The 25,907-nt window shown below is 38.3% G+C and overlaps 1 pseudogene; it reads right to left on the bottom strand.

Moving 5' to 3' along the window:
* Window positions 1-17,677: 17,677 nt before the first annotated feature.
* On the bottom strand, window positions 17,678-18,998 carry LOC113253686 (eukaryotic translation initiation factor 3 subunit E-like; annotated as a pseudogene).
* Window positions 18,999-25,907: the final 6,909 nt, after the last annotated feature.

Genomic DNA, 25,907 nt, shown 5'->3' with positions numbered 1-25,907 from the left:
CTCTACAATTCAGTTCATTGCATGCTATTTTTGGTGCAATATTTTGTTCCTCTTTAAGAATCAGGTTTATATATTTCTCCATGCTGAACGTCAGAGATTCATATATTTTTTTTGAAGATAGGGAATGGAGAAGACAAGCAGTGAAGAAGTGAGGAGCTAAGCTCTTTGGACTAAAAAACCACGAAGGCAAAATCACTTAAATTTTGTTTTTCCAAAGGAAAGCTGTTTTGTGATATTTGACAGTCTCTCAATAATGATGTTGCAACCTTGAGACTCTCTGGAGAAATGCAGAGTGACACCTGATCTAATATGTTCGTTGCTGTGTTACTTTTGCTAAGTAAATTAACATAATCTGAATAAAATGAAGACTAGCAGTCAGCATAAAATTTCTGAAAGTGTAAAATTGAAGTATAAGTTTATGTTCTCAAATGCTTTTAAAAGTTGATAAATATGTTGATATGAAAGAGGTTCTTAATAATTATATACAGTTATCATAAGCATTGATATTTGCATTAACCCTAGAAGGAATTTTTAATTCTGTGACCTTAGGCAAGTCACTTAACTTCATTAAACCTCAGTTTATTTCTACAGAAAATGGGCATAATTTTACTTACCATCTAGGGTTTTTGCTAAAGTTTAATTAGATAATGCAGTTAAAATGCTTAGTCTAGTTGTAACTTAGAAAGAATAAATGTTCACTAAATGTTAGTAACTACTATAAATACAAATGTTTATTTTATTTTTTAATTTTATTTTTTAATTTCCTTTTTTATTTTTAGCATTGTATTAGAAAATAATGCATGGGAATCATAAAACTGTTATATATAATCTTATAATATTTGCCTATCCTTCTTCACACCAAAAGTCTTAGCCTGTAGAGGAAGCTACTTGTAACAATTGTAACTGTTTTTCAGTGATAAATTCTTTTTCTCTAAATGATGTAATGGTATTACTATTTATTGATTTATTAATCTTGTGTAATATCTATAAACCTCATATGGAAATAGGTAAGGATCTAACTCATTTAAACAACTCTCACATACTCTTTTCCTGATTTTAAAACATCAACTACCGGGGCGCCTGGGTGGCTCAGTCGTTAAGCGTCTGCCTTTGATTTGGCTCAGGGCGTGATCCCGGTGTTCTGGGATCGAGCCCCACATAGGGCTCCTCTGCTGGGAGCCTGCTTCTTCCTCTCCCACTCCCCCTGCTTGTGTTCCCTCTCTCACTGGCTGTCTCTCTCTGTCAAATAAATAAATAAAATCTTTTAAAAAAAATCAACTACCATTCCCTTCTTTCTTTCCTTTCCTCCTCCTTTTTCTCCTTCTCCTCCTACTTCTTTCACTTTTTTTAAAGAAACTATCTAGATATGTACTTATTCTTCTCTATAACAAGTACACTTAGAAGAATCATTGTCAACCTAAGAATGCATATCAGAATCTCTTCTGAAGCATTTAAAAAATACAGTTATCAATCAATCAGAATCTTCAGGGATTGAGCATAGGTATGTCTACTTTTACAAAAAAGTAGATTGATTAAATCATTTATTTTAAACTTATTAATACTTTTTAATTTATAGAATGAAATATTTCCTTAGCTCAGGAAAGTTTTCTTCTATTATGTCATTAATTATTTTGTCTGTTTCCATATTTTTTTTCACTCTGAAATAATTTTAAGCTTGTCCCTCCATTCTCTCTCCTCCAAATCTTCTTTCTTAGTGTTCTGATTTCTGTACTTTTCTTTAATTTTACCAATGACAGTACATTCAACTATATACTTTTTTACTTGAAGATGATGACACTTATAGGATTGTTCTCTATTTGTGAAAAGATAAATTATACTTTACAGTATATGACTAATATTAAATTATATTTAAGGTTTGTTTTGTTACGGTACCTACCATATAATAGTCCCATATTTGATTGAGACTCTATCGATAAAACCTGTAGTATCTGAAACCTTTTTACATAGAGGAGTGGAGGTGGTATGACGGTATCTTATGTCTCATCGTGAGTTAGTATATATAGAAGTAACTGGGGAGGCTTGAGGACAAGACTGCCAGGAAGTTAAACTTTTCAGGGATTCGTGAGGCTCCTTTGGAAGGAGTTCATCTTGTGGAAAGAGAGAGACCAAGCTGACAATGGATTTGTCACGGAAGGCTGTGGAAAATGGTGGTATTTAGTTTATACTGTCTTCCTTTACTGACTATCCCAATTGATATCCTCATGTGTTTCCTTCTTCCCCAATATTCACACCGTTGCCACTATGGCAATTCAGCTAAAACCATAATAAATGGAGGCTGTAACTATAAACTTTTAAAGATTTTTAAAGCACAGAACTCAAAGTGTTCAATGCACTGAAATTCAAATGGGGGAAAGAATGATTGAGGTCACTTTGGTTTGAAACACAGCATTGTAGGTTTCAGAAAACATAGGTAGGTTACAGAATACAAAATACGGCCTTGGCATATGAGTGGCTTATTAGAGCTTTTATGGCCTTGGGACCCAGAATCCAAGGCTCTCTCTGTGATGGTACTCTGTGGTCAAACCAGAGCTATTATAGCTTTTGTAGAGGCAGTCCTTTCAGCAATAAACCTGGGTAGCTTCAGTGTAGACCTCGGCATCACCAACTTCCAGAGCAGCTTTGTCGCCTTGACCATCCTTGGCAACAGATCATGAATCCGTGTTCAGATTTAACTAAGAACAGATCATAACATCATCTGAAGCACAGGAAACAAAGAACTTCACAAATAAATGAATGAAGATTCGAATGGAGAGTGGGAACTTCCTTCAAAAGAGGTAGGACGCATAGTCAGAGCAACAGTATTTATTTTCTCATTAATATGAGATCCCACTTCTTTGTATTTAAGATTGGCCTATTTAATGCATGTGGAAGATGTCAGATTTGGAATGAGGACAGTAAAGACCAAAAAAGGCATAAGCATGTGAAATTCATGATGCTCTCTGTTTAAGGAAATAATCATCAATAATCAATAAGTCAATTTTCCAGATACAAACCCTGTGCTTACTGTAGCTTACAAAAACAACTGAAATTTTCCACAGTTCAGACTCAGAGCCTAATTCTACTTATACTAGAAGCAGACAGGGGAGTCCTGCAGGAAGCCTGGGGACTGGTAGCCCATAAAGGTTTGGCTGGTTTTGATGAAAATTAGTGTGATATGATACACAGATGAAAGAGCAAATGGGTTTTCTTTACTTGATGAAAGCAGTGAATTCTGAAATTATGCACAGCAGGTACAGATGGAAGATACTGCACAGATATCACACATAGTTTTTATGCTGAAACATTTGTTTTATCCTTTTACCTCACAGCCTTTTTGCGGGGAGAGGAAGAGCAAAAAGTGAGCATATTAATCTAAATAAGGAGGCTACTTTTACAGGGAAAAGTAAATGATAAAAAAGACAATGACAGGGGCGCCCAGGTGGCTCAGTCATTAAGCGTCTGCCTTCGGCTCAGGGCGTGATCCCGGCGTTCTGGGATCGAGCCCCACATCAGGCTCCTCCGTTGGAAGCCTGCTTCTTCCTCTCCCACTCCCCCTGCTTGTGTTCCCTCTCTCACTGGCTGTCTCTATCTCTGTCAAATAAATAAATAAATAAATAATCTTTAAAAAAAAATAGACAATGATAAATCACACTGCTTATTCTTCCTTCGTCCATTCGTTTAAGAAATATTCATTGAGTCCCTACTATGTGCTGGCTGGCCATTGTGCCACAGCAGTTTTCTAAGCTTCCTTCATTGACTAAAACAGAGTTGTGTGACCCAGGTCATTTCTAGGTAATATCGTGAAGCCAGTGCATTTTCTACAGACCTTGCTTTTCCCTCTCCTGAGACTTTGCCTCTTCCATTCCCAGAATTATCATTCATCGATTCCACCTGCTAGCACTTTACTCTCTTCTTTCAGTTATAATTTCTTTTAAGCATAGCATAGTAAGGCCTAGTCAGAAATCCAATGCTAACATAAAGCAGTAAGTCAATGTGTGTGTGTGTGTGTGTGTGTGTGTGTGTGTGTAGAAAAGTGGTTTGCAGTGAGAGTTCTACTTGAAGGCCCACAGATCACACAATGTTGGCACCATTTTCTTTACCTCCAAAACCAAATTTGTGTTCCCTTTCTTTGAATTCCTTGGGGACAGAACCCATTTGTATTTCCTTGGTCTCTCCACAGTAGATAATAAATCTTTTCTAGAATGAGTTAGACACTTTAATTTATTTTTTCATTCAACATTTGAGTACTTTATGTTGTTCTAGGGGTTCGGAATATTGGAATGAACAAATTAGACAACAACAACAACAACAACAACAACAACAAAAACCCCTGTTCTCATAGAGCTTACATTCTAGTGGGGGGCAGGGAGATGACAGTAAGAATAAATATCATAAAAAAGTAAGTTATAGCATTTGTAGTAATGTCATAATTTTCAAGTTAAAAAAAATAGAACAGCAAAAGTAAATTTGGGAATGCTGAGGGGTAGGAAAACTGCCATTTTAAGTAGGATGAGGAATAGACCTCATTGAAAATGCAATGTTTGAGCAAACACTTGAAGGAAGTGAGGAAATTAGTCACTTGGCCATTTAGGGAAGAGTGTTCTAGATAGAGATAGAATATGTGCAATGGCCTGAGGTAGAAAGTATGTGGCTATTCCAGGAACAACAAAGAGGCCAGTAGATAAGGAGCAGAATAAGCAAAGGGAAGAGAAGTCGGTGTTGAGCTCAGAGGGACCATAGTGTGTGGGGCCTTGTGAGACATCATAAAACTTCAGTTCTTATTCTGATTAAAATGGAGAGTCATTGAAGGGCTTTGAGTGACATGATTTAATTATTGCTTTAAGAGATCCCTCTGGCTGCGGGGGCAAGAGTGAGAGCAGAGGCCCAGGAGAGACAAATTCAGTAACCGAAGAGTAAGTTTCATTGTTTTGTTTGCATTAAATGGATAGCTCTGATTGTCTCCTATAGAATCTTCCCATCTCAATTAGCCTCTACAGTGAGACTATCCTTACTTCTCTGTAGGCATAGATTTGATGAACCCTGTGCTTGAGGGCAGTGAGGGCATCCATCTCAAGGGAAGGGAGGAGGACAGAGGGCAAATTAGGTAGTAAGCATTTACTGCACTGGACTCTGCTTCTTGCTTTAGTACCACTAGGGAATCCATAACAACAATAGCACCATAATAATATTCCTGAGCCTCAAACCAAAATAATTAAATCGGAATCCTGTGTTTGAGGCTCAGCCATTAGTCCATTTAGAAGCTCCCCATGTGATTCCCACATGCAGTCCAGACTTCTCGTCACTGAGCTACACCTTTGAAACTAGAAATCCATCTTCTATGTATGATTTCCAAGATTACTCCAGCCATTTCTATTCATTTTCAACCAATGGGAAGGAAAAAGGAACAGCATGTCCAGGGCTAGTTAGCCTTTTAAGCAGAAGTTCTGCTTACTTCTTTTTCACATTTCATCAATGAATTTTTTGCTCATACCTAATCAGAGGGGAGGCTGGGAAATATAGTTGAATCAGGCATCCATGTGGGGATAGTCGTGTGTTGTGTGTGGGGGGGACATAAGTGTTTGCCGTATTATCAATATCACAAAGGGGAAGATAAATTTGGCAACTACTTGATATGGGCCATTTTTTAAGCCAGCCAGTTATAGATAAAAACTGAAGCTTGTAAAAGCTGAGAAACTGAAGCACTTGAATTCTAAAAGGTTTTCCTTTCTTATCTATTCAAAGTAGTATTTGAGGGGGATGGAGTTGACTATGAACATAAGCATAACAATATAAGAATTTCCTCAGCGGATTGTTTCCATAGTTTCTATAACTGACACTGAGAAGAAAAAAAAGAAAAAGCCTGGGGTAAGGGAGGAAAAGTGGGGAGGTCATAGGATGGTGTCCTGTTGTACTGATAACTTCCGCTTGTTAAATACATAACCTGTTCAATTTCCCCTCTACTAGAGATCCACCTTTGTGGGTTTTCTTAAACGTAGTGCATTAGAAATAGAGAATCATGGTCTGACTCTGCTGTTTCAATTGTCTATTAGAAACAGTAATTGTTAGGTGGGAGGCTGGAGGTTTCATGCAGTCATTGGACGTCCTGACAGTCAGTGGTAGCAAGACAATTGGATATTGGCATAGGGAATGCTATGCTGGGTGAGTAACATCCTGCCTGTGTTTGCCTAGCATACCACAAGCACAAAGCAACCCCCTGGAAGCAAGTGAAGAAAGAGAAGAAAGAAAGAGAGAAAGAGAAAAATAATTTTCCATTTTGGAATAGCCAACTTGAGGTATGAGGATCTGAAAAAAGCCTGCTGGTATCAGTTCAGGGTGATTATACAATTAGGAGCAAACAAGTCTCACAATCCAAAACTCACAGCTGCTTCTTTTGAACCTATGATTGTAACAATCGCTCTCTTAATGAGACAGATTAATTAACTTTCCCAAGGTCGCATAGATTCATATCTAAGACTGGCAACTTCGTCAGACTTTGTCTTTTAATCTTGCTTGATTGGTTTTATTGTCTCACTTTCTCTGGTTCTCCAAGTTCTCTTTCCTACCAGACATTAAGTTGCATTGACTGCAAGGACGTGAGCATTGCTGCTCACAATTCTTTTTGTATAATGAAGCCAAATAATGTTTTTCAAATAAATGCATGAAAATGAAATAATATGTAAGAAGTTCCTCTCATCTTCATACAAACCAGAATATATCCTTTTATAACACTCTATTCTTACAAAATAGCGTATCGGACTGTGGGAAATTTTAGAAAATGTTTCCCCCAGGAGTAGTCAGGTTATCTCTTTCGGGTTCATTGCTTCAGCAAATATTTTCCCATTGATTCAGAACCTTTAAACGTAACTTTTTTTCAGCTGGGTGAAAAATGGCTTGATTAGAACTAAATGGGTGCAATTCTCCCTAATGTAACTGGGTATAACATCTGCTGTCATTTATTTTTCTTACTAAATTGTAACAGGTGAGGCAGGCTGGAAGCTTAGTGGTAACATTACTGCACAGAGACAGGCCAATTCCCAGTCTAAGGCCAAACTACATCGGGTGTAGAACAGCTAAATTAAGCTTTAGGATTTCAAATGGATATCACGGTAGTCTATGACACTGGTCATCTCAAGGACTACTGAAACATAGCTATGATGTTCTAGAATATTTTCTGGCGTTTAAGGTATAGACTTTTATGGGAGCTGTTCTAGTTCAAATGGATTCGGGTAGGGCTAGGGGAGAGGGTTTTTGTTCATTTTTTTTTTTCAGTGTTATATCCCTAATATGCAGAATAGTGTCAGGGATGTAGTAGGTGCTCCAAAAATATCATCTGCTGATTTAATGCCTAAATCACACATGATCACTTCTACCTCCCTGGAAGAGTCGTGGAAGGTGGAGGTGGAAAGGGGCAGCAAGGTTATCTGCAGTTTAGCTTAGGACCTAAAATTTAAATATGCCCAGGCCACACCTTCTATCTGAAATTGGTGGCCTCCTTTTGATATCCACTCTTCCCTAACCCACTGACAACTATCCATCCTTCTAGGTCCAGATAAAATCCCACATAATTCTACTGATGCCATTCCAGTTTCTTCATCAGAATGTGCGTGTAACATCTTTTCTTCTTGGCCTCATTTTTGGTATCTTTCAGCCTTATTGCCCTAGCGTGACACAGTGCCTGGCCCCACCCCTTAGTGTACCAACATTAATGTACCCCTTAGCGTACCAAGCAGGAAGTTATTAGGATTTTATTGATGATTGACCAAACTATATTACTCACTGTAGAAAATAAATTTTTAATGTGTGTTTTTTCATTTGTGGGCAGAAGAATATATGTAATGGAATAATGGAAATTTCAGCGCTCTTAAAACTTAAGACTATTACTTTAAGTTAAAAGGCAGAAATATCCATTATTTAAAAAATTACTCCGAGAAAAGAGACTATAGGTTCAAGGAGAAAATGTTGGGAAGTAAAAGGTTGTTTTATATCCTATATCCTGTGTGGTGAATTGAGAAAGCCAGTAATAAGAAGTGAATAAGATAGAGGGGAAGACAGAAAAGAAGAGAAGGGCAGGATTGGGGAGGGAAGAGAGAGAGAGAGAGAGAAAGTGAGAGAGAGAAAGGGAGGGAGAGAAGAGAAGAGGCAGAGAGTAAAGCTATTGTGGTATTTTTGGAATGAGAATGCTGCTCGATGATACAGGAATTTAAAAATATATATATCATTTTAAGAAATAGAATATGGAGGTTTTTGAATTTTGTTAAATTAGTTGATATCTTTCTTTTTTAAAGGAGGAACAAGCAATGCCATTCCTATAGCAGCAAAGCATTTCAGTAATTTTATCTTCTAGTGTCTCTGAAGGTACAAAAAAAATCACCTCTTACTACAAACTTGTCTGGATGGCATGTTAATTTAAAAATACTCCTTAGCATTCTACTTCTACCGAAATTGACTTATGAAGTTAGAGTAATGCTATATGAAATCTGCAGGCTCAAAGATGAAATGTTGGGGGTGCCTGGGTGGCTCAGTCAGGTAAGCGTCTGCCTTCAGGTCAGGTCATGATCCCAGGGTCCTGGGATGGAGCCCCATGTCGGGCTCCCTGCTCAGTGGGGAATCTGCTTCTCCCTTTCCCTCTCCCCTCTGCTTGTGCTCTCTCTCTCTCTCCAATGAATAAATAAAATCTTAAAAAAAAAAAGATGAAATGTTAAATGCCACCTACAAGGGCTCAGTGTTTCTGGATTAGGGGAGCCCCCTTTCATTGACAATTACTCTCTACTCATCATAATATATAGACATGTACCAGGAGCGGAAGGTATTCAATCAGAAAGTTACCAGTCCTCTTTAGAAATATTTGACTTTTAAATTATTAGCCAACAACTTTACATGCACAACTAATTTCTTATATCAACATTTTAATCTAATTTCTTAGATCAGGCACTTTACATTAGGAAACAAAATATTCTATCAGACAAATCTAGTGTATCTTAGAAGCATGAGTCCTGCCCATTAGGATAGTTCTTGAGTGATGCCACGCTGAATCCCTGACAAAATTACTATCCGATATCAGTAATTTTTCCATTGCCAATCTAAGTACATTCTGTATTAATTTAAAACTACAGCTGGACATTTAAAGTATTAAAATAAATATATCTTTAAGATTTGCTTAATGATATCTGGATTAGTGATCTGAAAACTTTTTATTGTATATCCTTCTTATTATAAACGTTTATGTGTATATTGCCAATATATTTTTTAAGTTAAAATACAAGTACTCTTAGCCAAAATATGGAAAGAGCCCAGATGTCCATGGACAGATGAATGGATAGAGAAGATGTGGAATATATATCTACAATGGAATATTATGCAGCCATCAAAAGAAATAAAGAAATCTTGCCATTTGCAACGACGTGGATGGAGCTAGAGGGTATTATGCTAAGTGAAATAAGTCGGTCAGAGAAAGACAAATACCATATGATTTCACTCATGTGGAATTTAAGAAACAAAACAGATGAACATAGGGGAAGGGAAGGAAAAATAACATAAGATGAAAACAGAGGGAGGCAAACCATAAGAAACTCTTAACTCTAGGAAACAAACAGGTTTGCTGGAGGGGAGGCGGGTGGGGAAAAGAGTAACTGGGTGACGGGCGTTAAGGAGGGCACTTGATGGAATGAGCGCTGGGTGTTATATGCAACTGATACATCGCTGAATTCTACCTCTGAAACATAATACAGTATGTGTTAATGAAATCAAATTTAAATAAAAAACTTTTAAAAACACAAAAAACCTAAAATATAAAATAAAAAATGCAAGTATTTTTATATGTAATATACCATTTACTTTATAAAGCATAAACAAAAATAAAAATGATGAAGTATGTCTATATACACTTTTACTTAGAGAACTGACTTGCATGGATGCTAAGTTGCATGTACCTTACTTTGGAAACCACTGATCTAAAGACTATCATATTCATAAAGGTCAACATACAGAAGGCACAAAAGGCATAGTTCAGGAACTATCGTGAGAAGGGACCTTTTAGCAATATCTATGGAGAAAACATGAAATACTTCAATGATGAGTGGTGACAGGAGCCGCTCTGAAACAATGGGGACATGCCAGCAGTGTAGTTGTTAACAAGGCATGAGTCTAAGAAGTACTTTCAAGATTTCTTATCCTTCTTTATCAACGATCACCTGATTCTACAGGACGTGGATATGTGTTTTCAAAACTGTAGAATGAACAAAAAGCCATTACGTAATAAATGTGTAAAGGTCAACTAATGTAAAAGTTTAGTTTGAAAAGAGCCAAGTTTTTTTTTTTTTTTTAAAGATTTTATTTATTCATTCAACAGAGAGAGAGAGAGAGCCAGCGAGAGAGGGAACACAAGCAGAGGGAGCGGGAGAAGAAGAAGCAGGCTCCCAGCGGAGGAGCCTGACATGGGGCTCGATCCCAGAACGCCGGGATCACGCCCTGAGCCAAAGGCAGACGCTTAACAACTGAGCCACCCAGGCGCCCCGAGAGCCAAGTTTTTATGATAAAGGCTGCTTCTCCTCTACTGAGACCAGGAAACACAACGAGTTCCAGCTTCATTTTGCCTTTTGTGCCTTTCTGGTGCTTCATGCTGTATCATAACACCATAATTTAAGTGCAGCCTTGGCTGAAATTCTCCTCATTTATTTTTCAAAAGTAATGCTGTAAAAATCACTTCCAGGAACATTATAAATCACATGTTACTATAACTGAGATACTTAACTAAATACAGAGGCAATCTTGCTTTTCAAATAAATATGAATTCTGTCTTGTTTAAAGATATACCCAGAATTAGTACTATAAATTATTTTGCATTTCATCACTAAATATGCATGCATATAATACACACACATTTCAATATAAATATTATTTTAGAAATTGACTGTAACTAAATACTTAGGCACTTGAAAAGATTTTTTTTAAATAAATAGATCATATAAATTTCTTTTAGGCCTTTAAGTCCACACTATGAATACAACACCGAGTGGGAAACAGTGTTTCGTACACACTTTGGAATGGCAAAATAAATGTATTTTTAAAATAAAATGGAATACTTTAGTTTTTGAAGACTAATAACAAGTGACTTCTCCATTACTGACAAACAGCCATACACATTCCCATTTAGAAATAGAGGCCCAACAGCAGACGTAAGTGACTATTTGGATACCTCACATTTAATTATCTTCAGGGGTAGCACATTATTGCTCCTGAGAAGAGAGTTCTGAAACAGGTCAATCCCCAGCAGGCACCTGGACATTATGGGGGTACCAGAGTGTCGCTCCATCACTGAAAAATGTCCTAGGAATATCTGAACACCAGGGGAGAGAGATTTTTTTTAATGTGACTTTTAAAAAAATTCCTCTTCTTAAGCTCCCTGATCCTCCTATATCATCATCCCAATGACATGACCAGTTGTCATTTTACTTTCTGTCTACGTAACCTCATGCACAGCTAGGAAATAATGATTTAGGACTTGAAATTCAAAACATAATGGTGTTCCTTTTTTTTTTTTTCATTCCTCATTTTACTCAACACCCCTGCAGAGTTGATGCAAGTACTGAGCGCCCTTTGAAGTCAGCTTGCATCATCTTTGATGGAGTATAAAGCAATAGGAGATACTGCAGTTTTGAGCATCTCCATTCCCATCTCAGATGATGCCGATACATTTGTCATTACATGCATGGCATGAGTAAATCCTTGGAAGAATTGCCAAGCAGGTAAAATTGGCAGGTATAGACCACACATCTCAACTATAAAAGAATAGAAAAGGAAAATATCAACCTGTTTCTAAAGCGTTTTATCTCATATTCCTCTTAGGTTATTCTTACTGTGGGTGATTTTGTAACATATTCTTGTTACTTGGTTCACTCTTTCTAATACTTTCAATGCTTTGTGAGAAGTTACATTAAACAGATATACTTAGATGCCAAAAACATTTGCGACCTCGAAGGATGATGTTCTTTGTTTAAGTCATGGTAAAATAAATCAGTATCTGTGGATGAACGCCAGTAGTGTTAGCTTTTTAATACACTTTGCTCTTGGCAATAATTATAAGCCACAGAGGGAAGATGAGAGTACTTTGGAGATAAAAGAAGAGAGAGGCTTTTGACTGAGAGATCGTCTGCATTTCTGGTCCGCGTTCCTACTGATCACCGATCTCTGGTTCTCATCTTCTATGAGGCACGTGGGAAAATCGCACTTCTCTGCCTCCATGATGGTGCGTTTTAGCCATGGGACATGATTGGCCAATGAAACATCAGCAGAGGGGCTGGGTGGAATATTTGATTACTGAGTTCTCTTCGGGCTCTTCTTCTGCAGAGCCGTGTGTGCTACGGGAGCGAAGTGTGCTGGAATGCCAAGTAAGCGGGCGGAGTACAGGTGCTGTGGAAAGTGACCGACGAGACTGCAGTGGATCTGCCCGATCAAAAATTTAATTTTCATTGTGTTAAACCATTGACGGTTTAACATCGCTCCTTACCACAGCACAACGCAGCCTCTCCCGACCGACAGGTATATGTTTGGGTGTGCATATATATCTAAATATACGTACAAAAATTTAAAGAAAAATAAATTTACTAATCAAAACAATTCCAAGTAGAAGACAGCAACAAACCGTTGGTGAAATATTCCACAACATTTTTGTGATTCCCACTGGCCTCAGGGGGATCTGCTATGTGGAGTTCTGCAGTGAATGTCTCTAAGGCTTTTCTAAGCACTCACATTCTACTCTTGTTAGGATAATCACATTAATTTCTATTGCCTTATACCCTCCTATGGAGGGAGTCTTCAAAATCATTTGATTTTTATAAAAATTTAGAATAAATTTTGACTGTGAGTGAAAAAAGAATTTCAAAGGAGAAGGACTAGCAGGTAATAACTTTATAAGAGTTTTAAAGAACGTAGTTTATTTTAGAGAATGTCTGGTTGATTTGGGTGGCTAGATCATAGGTTTTAAGAAGGCTGGGAGTAGAGAGGGGGATTATGGCAGAAAATATGTGTGGATAATTTTTTCCTGTGTTGCCTTAAGTCTATATATCACAAGATATTACATTCCATTAAGTTCTACAACGTTTCCATTAAAAATACAATCTGAATCCTAAGAGGAAAATACTGACTACCAGAAACATAAGATTCTCAGAGGGCTTAGCAAACTGTATGCTAAATTGCAGACAGACATGTTAGTTTCCTTTGAATCAGTAATTTCAATCTTTCCCCTTATTTTTCCATCTAATTTTCAGTAGGTCACTCTCAAGTCAAAATTTAATTTTATGTGGTTGAAGTGGTAGAGCCAAAATGAAATTGCATGCTGTAGGGGGAAAAATTTAACCTACTTTTAATAGCCCCTTTGAAAGATACTTTGAAGACATGACTTACTCTCATAGTATGTTGACTATCTGAAGAATGAATTATTATATCCTTGTCAAATTATAAATAGCATGCTGTTAAAAATATTAGTCACACAGGGGGCTGTTTGACAGTAATGTCACAGGAAAGCTCTGGTCTATATGAACAGGCAGAGTCTGCAACTTAATATCATGGTTGCATGGAGCTCTGTCTTCCACGGGCATCCACCGAGGGGTGGGGGTGGGAACTCGCTTTAGGTTTCCTTGGAACGGTGGCAGGATTCTGCCAACTGATGCATTTTACTTGCTGTTCCAGCCAGCTGAGGGGGCCTTGTGTCTTTCTCCCTTCCGTCCATTCCTGGCAGAGCTTAGACCAGAGCCTAAAAGAAATGAAAAAGCTATCATTTCAAGTGAGGAAGAGTTTTTTTTTTTTTTTTAAATACATCCAAGAAATGTGAGTTGAGATCTAGACTAGAGGTTGTAAAGAAAATGATCCAAAGAATTTCTTTTAAAAGACAGGGTTTTTTTTTCTTTTTCTTTTTCTTTTTCTTTTTTTTTTTTTTAGCCTAAAAAAATAAGATTAGAAACTGGCTTGGATGAGCCCAACTGTGATTAAAAAAATAAATCCTTTCTAGTTAAGTCAAGAATTTCTCCCCTTTTTGTTCTTTGACTTTTCCTGCAGGGAAAGGGGCAATCTTTACCTAATCAGAGCAAAGCAAGAATCACTGAGGCAGCGGAAGCATCATGCAGGTGAAGGTCAGGCCAATTTTCCCCAAGTAACGCTGTTTTATCACTCATCGAACAAAGATCGAGGCCTTTCTTGCCTTGATCCTTTGTGCCTTTCCCTATTACTTTAACAGATCTGAACAAACCAGAGATTCTTCATCCAAAAGTTCCATTTAGCTACATTTATTTCAAATCCTCCAAATTTCGTGTCTCAATATTATAGCAACTTAAGGATGATACAAAACCCACGTGTTAGGCAGGGAGGCAAAGCTACCTTGAGACAGACTTGACACAGGACACAGTGATTGTTTCCATTGGTCCTTTGCCGTTTAGTGCTGGGCTGCATGTCAGCCCCATTAATCCAGGCACCTTTTAGTTTCAAAGATTTCTGTCTTCTGTGTGTCTACAAAACAGTAATCTTGTTGGTGAAACACTGAGTTACAAATTGAATGATGTTTCTTTTGGCAACCTGGATAGGGGTCAGGTTGAGAAGCCAAGACTATAAAACAAACACGCACCCGAGGGAAATGTGGTGTCCTAAATAGATGTATTCTGCAGTTGCCTCGGAGTAACCGTGACAGGGCTGGAACACTCCGGGTCATGTGCTGTGCCCGTTTACCCTTGTGAGGAGATCTGGCGCTGAGGAAATGGGAAAAGTGCCATGATGCCAAGATGAAATAAAAAATTAGTTGAATGATTTTTGAAAAAAAAATCATCTTACTTTAAAAACAGGGCATTTTGATTTATAAGTAGCCCTGTGGCACTGCTGGGTCCTGAGAGCTTTGCCTCAGTTTTCCCACATCGGAGGAATTGAAGTTATCCTGATTTGCTTGCTCACCCGCTCCTCTCTCTTTTTTTCTCCTTTCTCATTGATCTTTCTTTTTCTTGTATCTTTACTTGCCAGTTATTTCTCTCTCCTTTTTCCCCCTCTCTTCCTTGCCCAGAGCCCAGGTGAGGGGATGGTTGTTTTCAAACTGAGGGATCCATCTGGACCCTTCCTCCCCTCTCAAAGTGTCTTGAAGTAAGTTTTTAAAGCTAGAAATGTCATAGCTTCATAGACATATTGAAAATGTTATTTTGAGGTTAGTATAATGAATCTCTAAATACTAGTGATCTGAATTCTTTACAGATGAGTAGATTCGAGACTCTGAGAGGATTAAAATATTAATATTTAATCATAAATACCTTGTATTCATTAGGAAAGATCCAGAATTATTTGGTGGCATTTTATCAGCAAGTCAGTTCTCTACCTTGAAGGGAAAAGAATTTGAAATATCACCAGTTTTTCCTTTATTTTGGGATATACTTTCTACCACCCATTTCAAATCATGAACTTTCACAATGTATTTGCTTCCCATTCTCCAGAGTTCTATTCATCTTCAAATGGACGCATTTCAAACCATGATTTTTTATTATTATTAAAAGAATTCAGTGACTTCGAGTTCAATCACAAATATGGCGAAAATAAAAATGCTTACTTGGTAGCTTTTTACTTGATTCACAAAGCAGTTTCCAGAAACCAATAGTGTGTGATTCCCTGTGTGGCACAGTGAGCGACAGAGGATTTTCTCTCTGCTCAGCTGATGTTTATGTGCTCAGTTAACCAGGCCTTGCATGCTCTGTCTATTCTAAGGACTGCAGTATTCAGATACAGTCAATGCTCTATGACAGTGCTGATGTGGAGTCAATTCATTTCCTTGTGTACAGGATCAGTGCACAATTACTTCAGGGCAGTCCGTACAGGGCATCGTAGTTGGCCATTAATTAAGCAATAAGACATGACAGGCAATACATTTCTGGGCCATTTAACATATCTCTTGAGAGATTTTTAAAGCAAGAGGCTAAAGGTCAAGTGACTTTAACCACTTGAGAAGTTCACTGCCAGGATTTTTTTATGACTACAAGAAAATTTAATATGAATTATGGAAACTAAGACAAACATGGGGATTTTTTAGCGTAGAGTTAGGAAATCAAATCAAAACAAAATTCAAAACGAATGTATGCAGTGCTGTACATTGTACTGTGGTTTACTATATATCATCTAATTTAATTTCCCCAATGATCTTGTGAAGTGTCCATTATCTCTATTATACAGTTGAGGCATGTGAGGCTCAGAGCAATTTTATGGCTAAAATGCTCTGCACTATGACTTGGAATTCTGAAATTAAATATTATTGGATTATAAGCTCCTGAATTTGCCAGTCTTAAAGCATTGTTCTCCCCAAACCAAACTCTACCTTCTTTTGCTGAAAGCAAAGATCTTTTTAGAAAACATGGCTATCCCGTGGGCTGCTGGAAAACCACTTTTTCAGACTTCATGGCTCCTTTTCGTGAGTCTTGCAAAAATTAATAACCGAGCTTATTAAATAAATTATTAATCCCATAAGTCAAGAGTAAATATAATGGCAGACATGTTAGGGAAACCATCTGGAAGAAATTTTTGAGCTTCACTGGACAATATTTGAGGTTTGTCTATGCCCCACCGTGCTGAGATTCTTTCTGGATAACAGTGTCCTATTTATGCACCTTATTGCATCTCCTCTGGCTCAGACATTTGTCTATATCCGTCTCCTAGATGTCATGCTCAACCCCAATCCTGTTGTATGCATAGGTACATTCTGTTAATTTCTTATTGTGGAAGGAACATGATCAGCTCTCTTTTAGAACCAATTGTTTAATTTTCCCTAAGTTATTCCTGATCCCTCACTCAGCCTTTGGTATTCCTTGAACTTGACCTCTCAAGTCTAACAAACCCTCTTTGAGTTTCTCCTACTCTATTGATGCCCACCTTGTTGTTGTCCATAGGGATACCCTGATAAGCAGATACCTAATTTCATTTTTTTAAAAGATTTTATTTATTTATTTGACAGAGAGAGAGACAGCCAGTGAGAGAGGGAACGCAAGCAGGGGGAGTGGGAGAGGAAGAAGCAGGCTGCCAGTGGAGGAGCCTGACGTGGGGCTTGATCCCAGAACACCGGGATCACGCCCTGAGCCGAAGGCAGACGTTTAACAGTTGAGCCACCCAGGCACCCCTAATTTCATTTTTTTAAAGATTTTATTTAGTTATTTGAGAGAGAGCGAGAGCACAAGCAGGGGGAGCAGCAGAGGGAGGGGGAGAAGCAGGCTCTGCACTGAGCAGGGAGCCTGATGCAGGGGCTTGATCCGAGGACCCCGGGATCATGACCTGAGCCAAAGGCAGACACTTAACCAACGGAGCCACCCAGGTGCTCCCTAATTTCATTTTATATCCCAAGTGCGTATCATGATGTTCCATAATTTTTTCATTTGCTAAATTGATGTATGAATTATTTTACAGATTTAAAATTTTCAAACCATAACTAAATGTTAATCAGGACAGAAGTTATTTAATATCTAATCTGATTCTTTCATCCAGGCATTTTTTGCTTCCCAAACTCCTTTTCACTTTTTAAAAAAAATGAGACAGAAAGAATTTTATTCAAAGTCCTTAAAATTTATACTCAATATGTTAATTGTTTCTAAAATGTACGTCACCCTTTATATAATGGTTTTTTATTTCATCTTTATTTTATAGTTTTTTCAGCTTGTCTTTATACAGTTCTTCAGTAGAAGCCAGAGGGCTGAGTTGTCCAGTTAGGAGCCTCTGACCTACTCTTTTGATTAAGTTTCTTCTCAGTATTCATGGCCAACATCTGGCTTCTAAATGAAAGGCTTTTGGTCTTTTCAATTACTTGCTGATAGGGTGAGACTGCTTTGTTACCCATAACCACATGACCTAATTTAGAATCAATCTCAGCATCCAATCTTGCATTTGTAGTCAAATTTATAATCCACCTTTCAGCTTCTACTGGAGTCCTGTTCAGTTTGTCTGCCAACACGTCAATGCTGATACACTGGTGGAATAGACAAAGTCTCAAATATGAAGGGAGGTGCATTTTCAATAAAATCTTCAAAACAAGCCACCAAGAAGACGTCATTCTCAAGTACTGATCCACATTCCCGCAGTTTTTTCAGAGCCCCATCAAAGCCAAAGTGAACAGATAAGTGCTCAACAAATTCTGTACTTGGGTCTATGTGTAAGGCTCCTGTTGAATACCTTTAACCGGATATTTTAGCACCTGTTGGCCTCTTCAAATATCTTTGTTTGTTATGATGGGTGTAGTCAAATAGCGCAGAACCCGTGGGCACCTTATCTGAATTGCATTAAGATACTGTGGCTGGTTAAGGAAGAGAGAAGTTGTGCGATCACGCTCTTTGGGGTGGTTGAAGAAAACAATCCGAGACCCATGGATGAGCCATGTCTTCTGCTGAAGAGTCTGAAATGGAGAACCCACAGAATTACCTTCTGTGGTCTCTCGTAACCCTGTAAGGTCTTCCATAGGGCCATCCCAATTCTACGATAAGATTTTAGGGGCCAGTTTCCCCCAGTGTGAACTCAAAGCATTTCTATGTTGCTGGAACCAACACTCTCAAGAAGTACAGACACTCCGCTGCTCCAGGGTGATTCCCACATTCATGTTGGACTTTTGCTTTCCTGTGGAATGTATCTAAATATTCCTGCCTAAAATCATGCTTGTCCACCAGGTAGTCAAACAGCATCCGGCCATCTTTGGTTGACCACATCTGCCTTGCGCTTTCTGGATCAAGCTTCTTCCCAATTGGTTCGGTTTCTGCTTGAAACTGTTTCGGTGGCACGACGGCCATGGTTCTTTTTTCTCTCAAAGCACGTGGAATATCATCAGAATAAAGGTCTTTGCGTACGTCCCTAGCAAAGCCTACCACGTCGGTATCACTAGGAAGATCTCATTGTGATAATTTTGTTTCATTATCTATCTCTCCTACAGAGAGAAACGCGAGCAACGGGAAGACCAGATGCGGATCCAAAAACGGCACAACTCAAGCAGCCAAGTCATCCTCCGCCATCTTGCCGAGCCGCGTTTACTTCTTTTTTTTTTTTAATGTTTTTTTATTATATTATGTTAGTCACCATACAGTACATCCCTGGTTTCTGATGTAAAGTTCGATGATTCATTAGTTGCGTATAACACCCAGTGCACCATGCAATATGTACCCTCCTTACTACCCATCACCAGTCTATCCCATTCCCCCCCTCCCCTCTGAAGCCCTCAGTTTGTTTCTCATAGTCCATAGTCTCTCATGCTTCATTCCCCCTTCTGTTTACCCCCCCCCCTTTCTTTACACCCAGAATGTCAGCTAGATTTTCTTTGCCTTCATTGAAGCAGTTACTTCTGTCGGCTTCCAAGACATGCCACTCACCTTGTTTTTCTTCTAATGACTTCATTCATTCATTTATTCCTGTTTATTGAGGATTGGCTATGCTTCTACTTTTTTTATGTTATCAAGATTATATTTTTTAGCAGGACTCGGTAGCTTTATACTTAGTTAAAATTGTTTCCAGATTCTGACCCTACATTATTGCTCAGTCTTGGTTTCCAAACTTGTATGATTTTGTTGTGTGTATGTGTGTTTGTGTGTCTGTGTGTGTATGTGCATGGGTATGCACATGTGTATCCCTAGATATTCTCCAGGTCAGAATTTATTGAGTCAATCGTTGTTATGCACGAGACAGTTGAAGTCCTTTGGTGACTCTTTTGGTCAAACTCATAAGAAATATACACGATTTTCTTTTATCTCCATTGGCTAAAATCAAAGGAAATCCCTGTACATTTTATCATTTAAACCTAGGCCAGTTCAACAAACAATAATTGAGACTTGAGTTTTCGAGAGAGGGTTTTGATTTACAACGTTGTGGGGAATAGCTGTTTCCATAGGACATGTGTTTGTGAGGATGTGTGCAATCCTAAAGGGGTTGGCAGCCTTCCTGTGGGACTGAGAGGGATGCTTGCCTGAGAGAAAAGCCAACCAAAAGAGAAGACCACCTGAGAGGCAGGGAGAAGTAGGCTGACTTCTGATGTCATCCTTCAAATTTTTGGATCCAGCTTTGCCCCCAAACCAGTTCTTATCATTAACCACGAAAGCCAACATTCTGTCTATGTCTGTTCTTTAAACCAGCTGAACTTTTAAATTTTATTCATTTTTTTGTCACTTGAAGCTAATATAATGAAGATAAGATGTTCATAAAACTTTGGGGTGAATTGTAGGTGTCAAATAAATTACTTTCTCTGAAGGCTATGACCTGAAATGTTGACCCAGTGCTCAGATTTATTCTGTAGGAAATACATTTTACTTTTGAAAGGTCTGTTTATATGTTGGGTCACTCATATTTTGGAATCTCTGCCCAAATGTGGAATTATGTAGATTCCGGTAGGTGCCAGAGAAGTAGATACAATGAAACTGGTGAAGAAGGAAGTATTTTCAAAATTCAATATGATTCTGTCCTCAATGATGTTCCCAGGGAGAGTGATGTGAATTACCGCAAATATGTGGAACCAAATCAAGCCTAGCTCTTCATATATAAATTTACGGTAGGAGTAGATTTCTAATAGTTTCCTCAGAGTTCTTTTGTAAGGTGAATTAGATAGAATGTTTACCACATGTCTTTCATGGTTTCACTGTTAAGGAGGACTTTCGGCAGTCAAATTGTGGTATCATATAAAAATTTACTCAACAAAGTCTTCTTGTGGAAATCTCAAGCAAAGTAGTGTCTTTATTGAGGAACTGTTTGAGTGCTACTTCCTGTTTAAATGAAGTTCCATGGAAACCATGCATTTTGAGGTCCAACATCGAGGCCAAACTTCAAAGTGTATTTTGTTCATCTTTTCTAGGCATCTGACGTCTGCACAAATATTAAGCTTTTATCCTTCGAATGCTTTTTCAGGTCATTTCCAGGAAGACCTGATCTGCTGTATTACTGCAGATGGCTGTCTGTAATACACCAATAGTTATTAAAGGCTCAAATCATGGGTTCTTAGATTTCCTCCACATTTTTTCCTTTTTTTTTTATTTGTAAAAGGCTTCTATACGAATTACTGTACATGCACAAAAAGGCCCCATTTAGAAAATAGTTTGTGAATCCCCATTCTGTCCAGTAATGGTCCATATAACTGTATTAAGTCAGTTCCTTTAATAGGGAGAGTGCCTTTTTAGTTTGTGAGAAATCTGCCCCTGCTGAGATTTGAACCAGGTACCCTTGGATCTAAAAGCATGTGCTTTACTCTTTAGATAAAGTGAAATCTTCTTGAAAGTGGGGGGAGGGGAAGAGGGCGAGATGGGAGTTCTCTTTGACTTTGGAGCCATTTCTTTGACAATTTTATTTTTCTTTCTGAGTTACTTTCTTAGTCTCTGTCCTTTGTTTTACCTGTTCTAGGGTCTTTTTTATTTGATCATTTGGTAACGTTGACCTTTAAAAATATGAATATGACCCTCTGCATCTAAGACCAGCATTTAGTATCTAATAATGGCACTGTTGTTCAACTAAAGACTCTATACATGCCCGGTCCCAGACGTGGGCCAGAGAATCTCTAATATTCTCCCACTTCTAAGAATTCATGAGCATAAGTTATTTGTGTCAAGTTAAAAAGGGAACCTTTTTTTTACCCGTGGAAGAAAAATGATTGGGTGGTCCTTTGTATTTGCTGCTTTCTGTGTATTGCCTGTTGGTGACCATTTTACCAACAGGGCTTCTGGAATCCCCTTCTTAAAAACATATTATGGTAATGAAAGAAAAGTTTAATTCTCTATATTTCCTGAGTCTCATTATACACGTGCTAGTCAAATTCTAATGGTCCTGCCATGTGTCGCGTAACATTCCTTCATCCCTCGCAGATCTCATCATGTTCAATAAGCTTTAATGAGAGAATTATAGATACTTAAGAGCTTTTACAAGATAAACTTATTTTACTCTCAAAACTAGATTGTGTTCCAAGTGTTTTTTAAAGCAAAATAGAGTGTGGGGATTTCTAATACACAGATCAGATGGGATAATAGGCTATAACATTGCAGTAACCAAAGTCATGTTTCCTCCTCCTTTGTCATAGCAGAGTTGCACTGAGATTACAATAGCCACAGGAAACCAAGGTTTAGATTCTTAGTTGCCATTGTTGCATCCTTAAACACTTCTTAAATGCTCACAATATGCCAGGTGCTTTATGGAACATATAAAGACTAGCTCTTGCATAGGAGAAAAAGGTTTATTCAAGGATGACATTGGACACATTGTAATTACTCCCACTGGAGCCATATGTATAACAAAAAGGGCTTGGGTACAAAAAAGAAAATTTAGCAAGGCATGTTTTCTTTTTGTTGCCATGCCAGCCCTGACTGTTCACCCGTAACTCTCTGAGGCCGGACTGGTAACAATCCAGATCTGGATTCAGTAGTAATTTATTCAAGGTGAGAACATGATAAAATTTTGTTATTTTAGGATCTTTGAAAACCGGTGAAGCTCGTGTGGATTCTTTCTTGGATAGTCAACATCAGTCCAGATCTAAATTCCTGTAGTCACTATGTATCTGTCCTTGAATGAAGTCACCAGCAATCACTAGGAACTTGAAGTTCAAAACTGACCTGAAATCAGGCTGAGTCCATTGGAAAGTTTTTGTATTAGAAAGTAATATCACTTCTCCACTAGACCGGGAGACGAAATATAAACCTCAATACTGTTTAATTACCTATAGTCTCCTTAGTGTCAGACCCAGTTAACCACACAACATGGGTATGAATGTCCAGCAAAGTGCTTGCATTATAACAATCATTCAATAAATATTTGTGCAACAAAGGAATTTCCAAGAACTGTGATAAGAAATTATGAATCATGATGCCTTACCACAAGAAAATGGAAATTAACATTTGTAAACCAATTAGATTGAGAATTGTAAAGCGTGGGGTCTGAATTTCTATTTCCCTGACGTCCCCTTTTACATGCTATTAAATGCCAAAAATAATTTTTCTCTCAGAGTCAACATAGACACCATTAAGTTTTAGGGGCAATAAGAAGTTTCCACGGACACTCCCCAAGTGATTGCTTCCTTCTGAACTGTTTTCTGAAAGCAATTTTTTTTTAAAGGACAGAATTCACAATTTCAGTTATAGAGATAAAGAGTTTCAGTGCTTTATTTCACTCATTGGAAAAGTTAAGGTAAAAAAGTTTGTTAGTTTCTTTCTTGTTCCTCCCGGACCTGGATATTAGAAAGTAGGAAGGCACTGGATGCCTAAAAGAGGTAAAATAAATATCACTGAAATGTTGCAGGAGTAATACAAAGGAAGCATTAAATTTTAGACTTCTTGCTTCTGCTTGAAAAGGTAAATGGAAAAGTCGTGTACAGTTATTTCAAATAATCACGAGCAGTCCAGTTAAGAATTTTGGTCACTTTGGGGCACCTGGGTGGTTCAGTCGGCAGTGTTCATTGAGTGTCTGACTCTTGATTTTGGCTCAGGTCTTGATCTCTGGGTTGTGGGTTTGAGCCCTGCATGGGACTCCATGCTCATCACCAGGGTGGAATCTCCCTGTCCCTCTCCCTCCCCTCTACCCCTCTCCCTGCTCACACATACTTGCACGTGCGCGCGCATGCTCTCTCCCTCTCTCTCCTAAATAAATAAAATCTTTAAAAAATTTTTTTGGTCATTTTTTTATGATTGCACTTGCCTGTTAGTAGCATAAACATCAAGGAGCACAATTTTCTCCAGGCAGGGTTTACTATTTCACCAAATATGACTAATGTAATCAATAATTTTTTTCCACCTTAAACTCTTTATTAAGGAAACATAATTATCAGTAAACGTGCTCTATAGAAAGAAACAGAGACGAAATTGCAACTTAAAGTTGTACAAATGATTGCCTTCCACTGGACATTCCTCTGATTTATTGGCCTGTTGTTTCCTGCGGTATAACTAGCGCCTTGAAAAAGGGAGAATCCATACGGTGCACAGGACTACAACTCTCCCTTCTCCTTATTAGCTCCACTCCCCACCATCCTCAACTTACTCTTTCAAACCTCTTCTCCAGACTTGTTCTCTGCTTCTTGGATGAGATCTCAAGCAAGTTCCATAACTTCCCTGGACATCCTTAGATAATAAGTCCTACAGTCAGTTTTGGTAGAAACAAGTTCTCACAGGCATTATGGAAATGTCCCATTCATAGTTAACATTAAAAATAACATGAATTTCACATAAATTCAAAGTTTGGTAGTGGTCTTCCAGCTTGGTATTTCTTTCGGCACAGGGAGAGGGAGACGAAGAGCTCTGTTGCCTCCATCTTTGTTCCTTATCCTAGATGCCTCCACCCTGTATCTACTTCCCTTGCTAGCTGAAGTTTCTAATCCTTCTTACAGATGGATCGTGGAAGAGGAGAAGTCAGATAGAGATCTTATTTGAAGATATCGACTTAATCCAGTGATGTTTTTCTTAGGAAGGGCACCCCAGGTTCCTAATTCTGATTCTCCCAGAGGGTGAATTAATGGATTATTTTGAGACTACCTTGTTGAGATGCTCTTGTTGCAATGCTCTCATATGGTGAGTCCTCCATTTGACTACCTGCTTACAACTTCAGTCCTCAGGGTGTGGGAGGTCCACACCACACAGACTCTCACAGATGAGGCTCCACCCTTACTCCAGGAATCCGTCTTGGGAAAGTCCTTTTCAGGCTGGCTTGAGTCTGGCTCCCTCTCACATGGTCCACATTTGGTCCGTGGGTAAACTCATGCCTTTCCTTCTGCCAGGTGAAGCTTTCTCTCAGTGTCGTCATTTCTCTTTGGTCTCCTGCTACACAGACATTTCCAGTCACAGTCTTTAGCCTTTTAATCTCCCATGTGCAGGTCAAATGCCACCTGATAGGAGAAGACACATTGTAAGCTCTCTGCAAGTGGTCCCTTCTACCCAGAACCTTTTTTCACAGGCAAGGGAAAACTCAATAATTTTTCCCAAAGAAATTCTTTCTCCAGAAATAGTCATTTTTTTCTTGGTTTCTTCAACCTGTAACTATCCTCAAGGATAGTGTTAAAGTAAGAATTAGAAGACTGATTCTTAACCACCTTCTTCTGCACGTCTTGCATAAATGGTCTAGTCCCTCATTTAAGAGTTCTCGGCACCCATTATATTTATTCTCCATGTTTGGAGTCTTAGCTAAAACTAAAAAGGAAAGATTTTTAACATCCTGTTCTGATGGTTGGTAATTAACTTACCTTTCTTTTCTTACTGGAAACAAGCACAAGACTAGAGCTCCTGTCTCTCTGAGGTTAGAAACATCGAGGGGAAAGGATGAGGCCAACTAGGGGAGGAAATGTTACCAAATATACTCCATCTCTATTTATTCATATTTCCAGATGAAGACTCTCCTCAACTGAGATGATGTTAAACCACATTGTTTGTTCTTCATCCAATTTCACATAAATTCAGAGACAAAGACCATGCCATTCTCCAGCCCTAGGTTTCTGGGTCTATTCTTTGCCCAGGCAGAGGTCGTGCCTTGTGTCTGGCCTACGTGTGGGTGCACAATACACAGCAGCAGATTGCCGCAGACTCTTAATCTCTGACTAAACCATTTGCTGTGAGACAGAAGTGCTCCCTCACCTCTCCTTTTGGTCGGTTCTTGCCAGGTTAGTCCACTTGGGAAGTTGTTTTGTCATCCTTTCTGCTTCTACTGGGGAGTATTGGCTGTACAATACTTAATTACTACACATTCATGCTCTAATGAATCCATTCAGCAATTCTTTAATTTTATTTCTGAGGAATGTTAGGGACTTTAAGATAAACAAGAAGAAGTAAGACAACTACAAAAATTTAATGTAGTATATAATCTATGGGGTGTTATAAATATATTCAAGGAAAAGTGTTGTGAATATTGAGAGGAAAGAGGTTCACTTTTAGTTGAGAGTGGTGAGACCCTAGGGAGGGCTTCTGAGAAGGAATTTTATT

The sequence above is a fragment of the Ursus arctos genome, unplaced genomic scaffold (genome assembly GCF_023065955.2).
Source record: "Ursus arctos isolate Adak ecotype North America unplaced genomic scaffold, UrsArc2.0 scaffold_20, whole genome shotgun sequence".
Classification (NCBI taxonomy): Eukaryota; Metazoa; Chordata; class Mammalia; order Carnivora; family Ursidae; genus Ursus; species Ursus arctos.
Note: the sequence above shows the minus strand (reverse complement) of the source record. Positions and strands in the feature narration are given on the sequence as shown.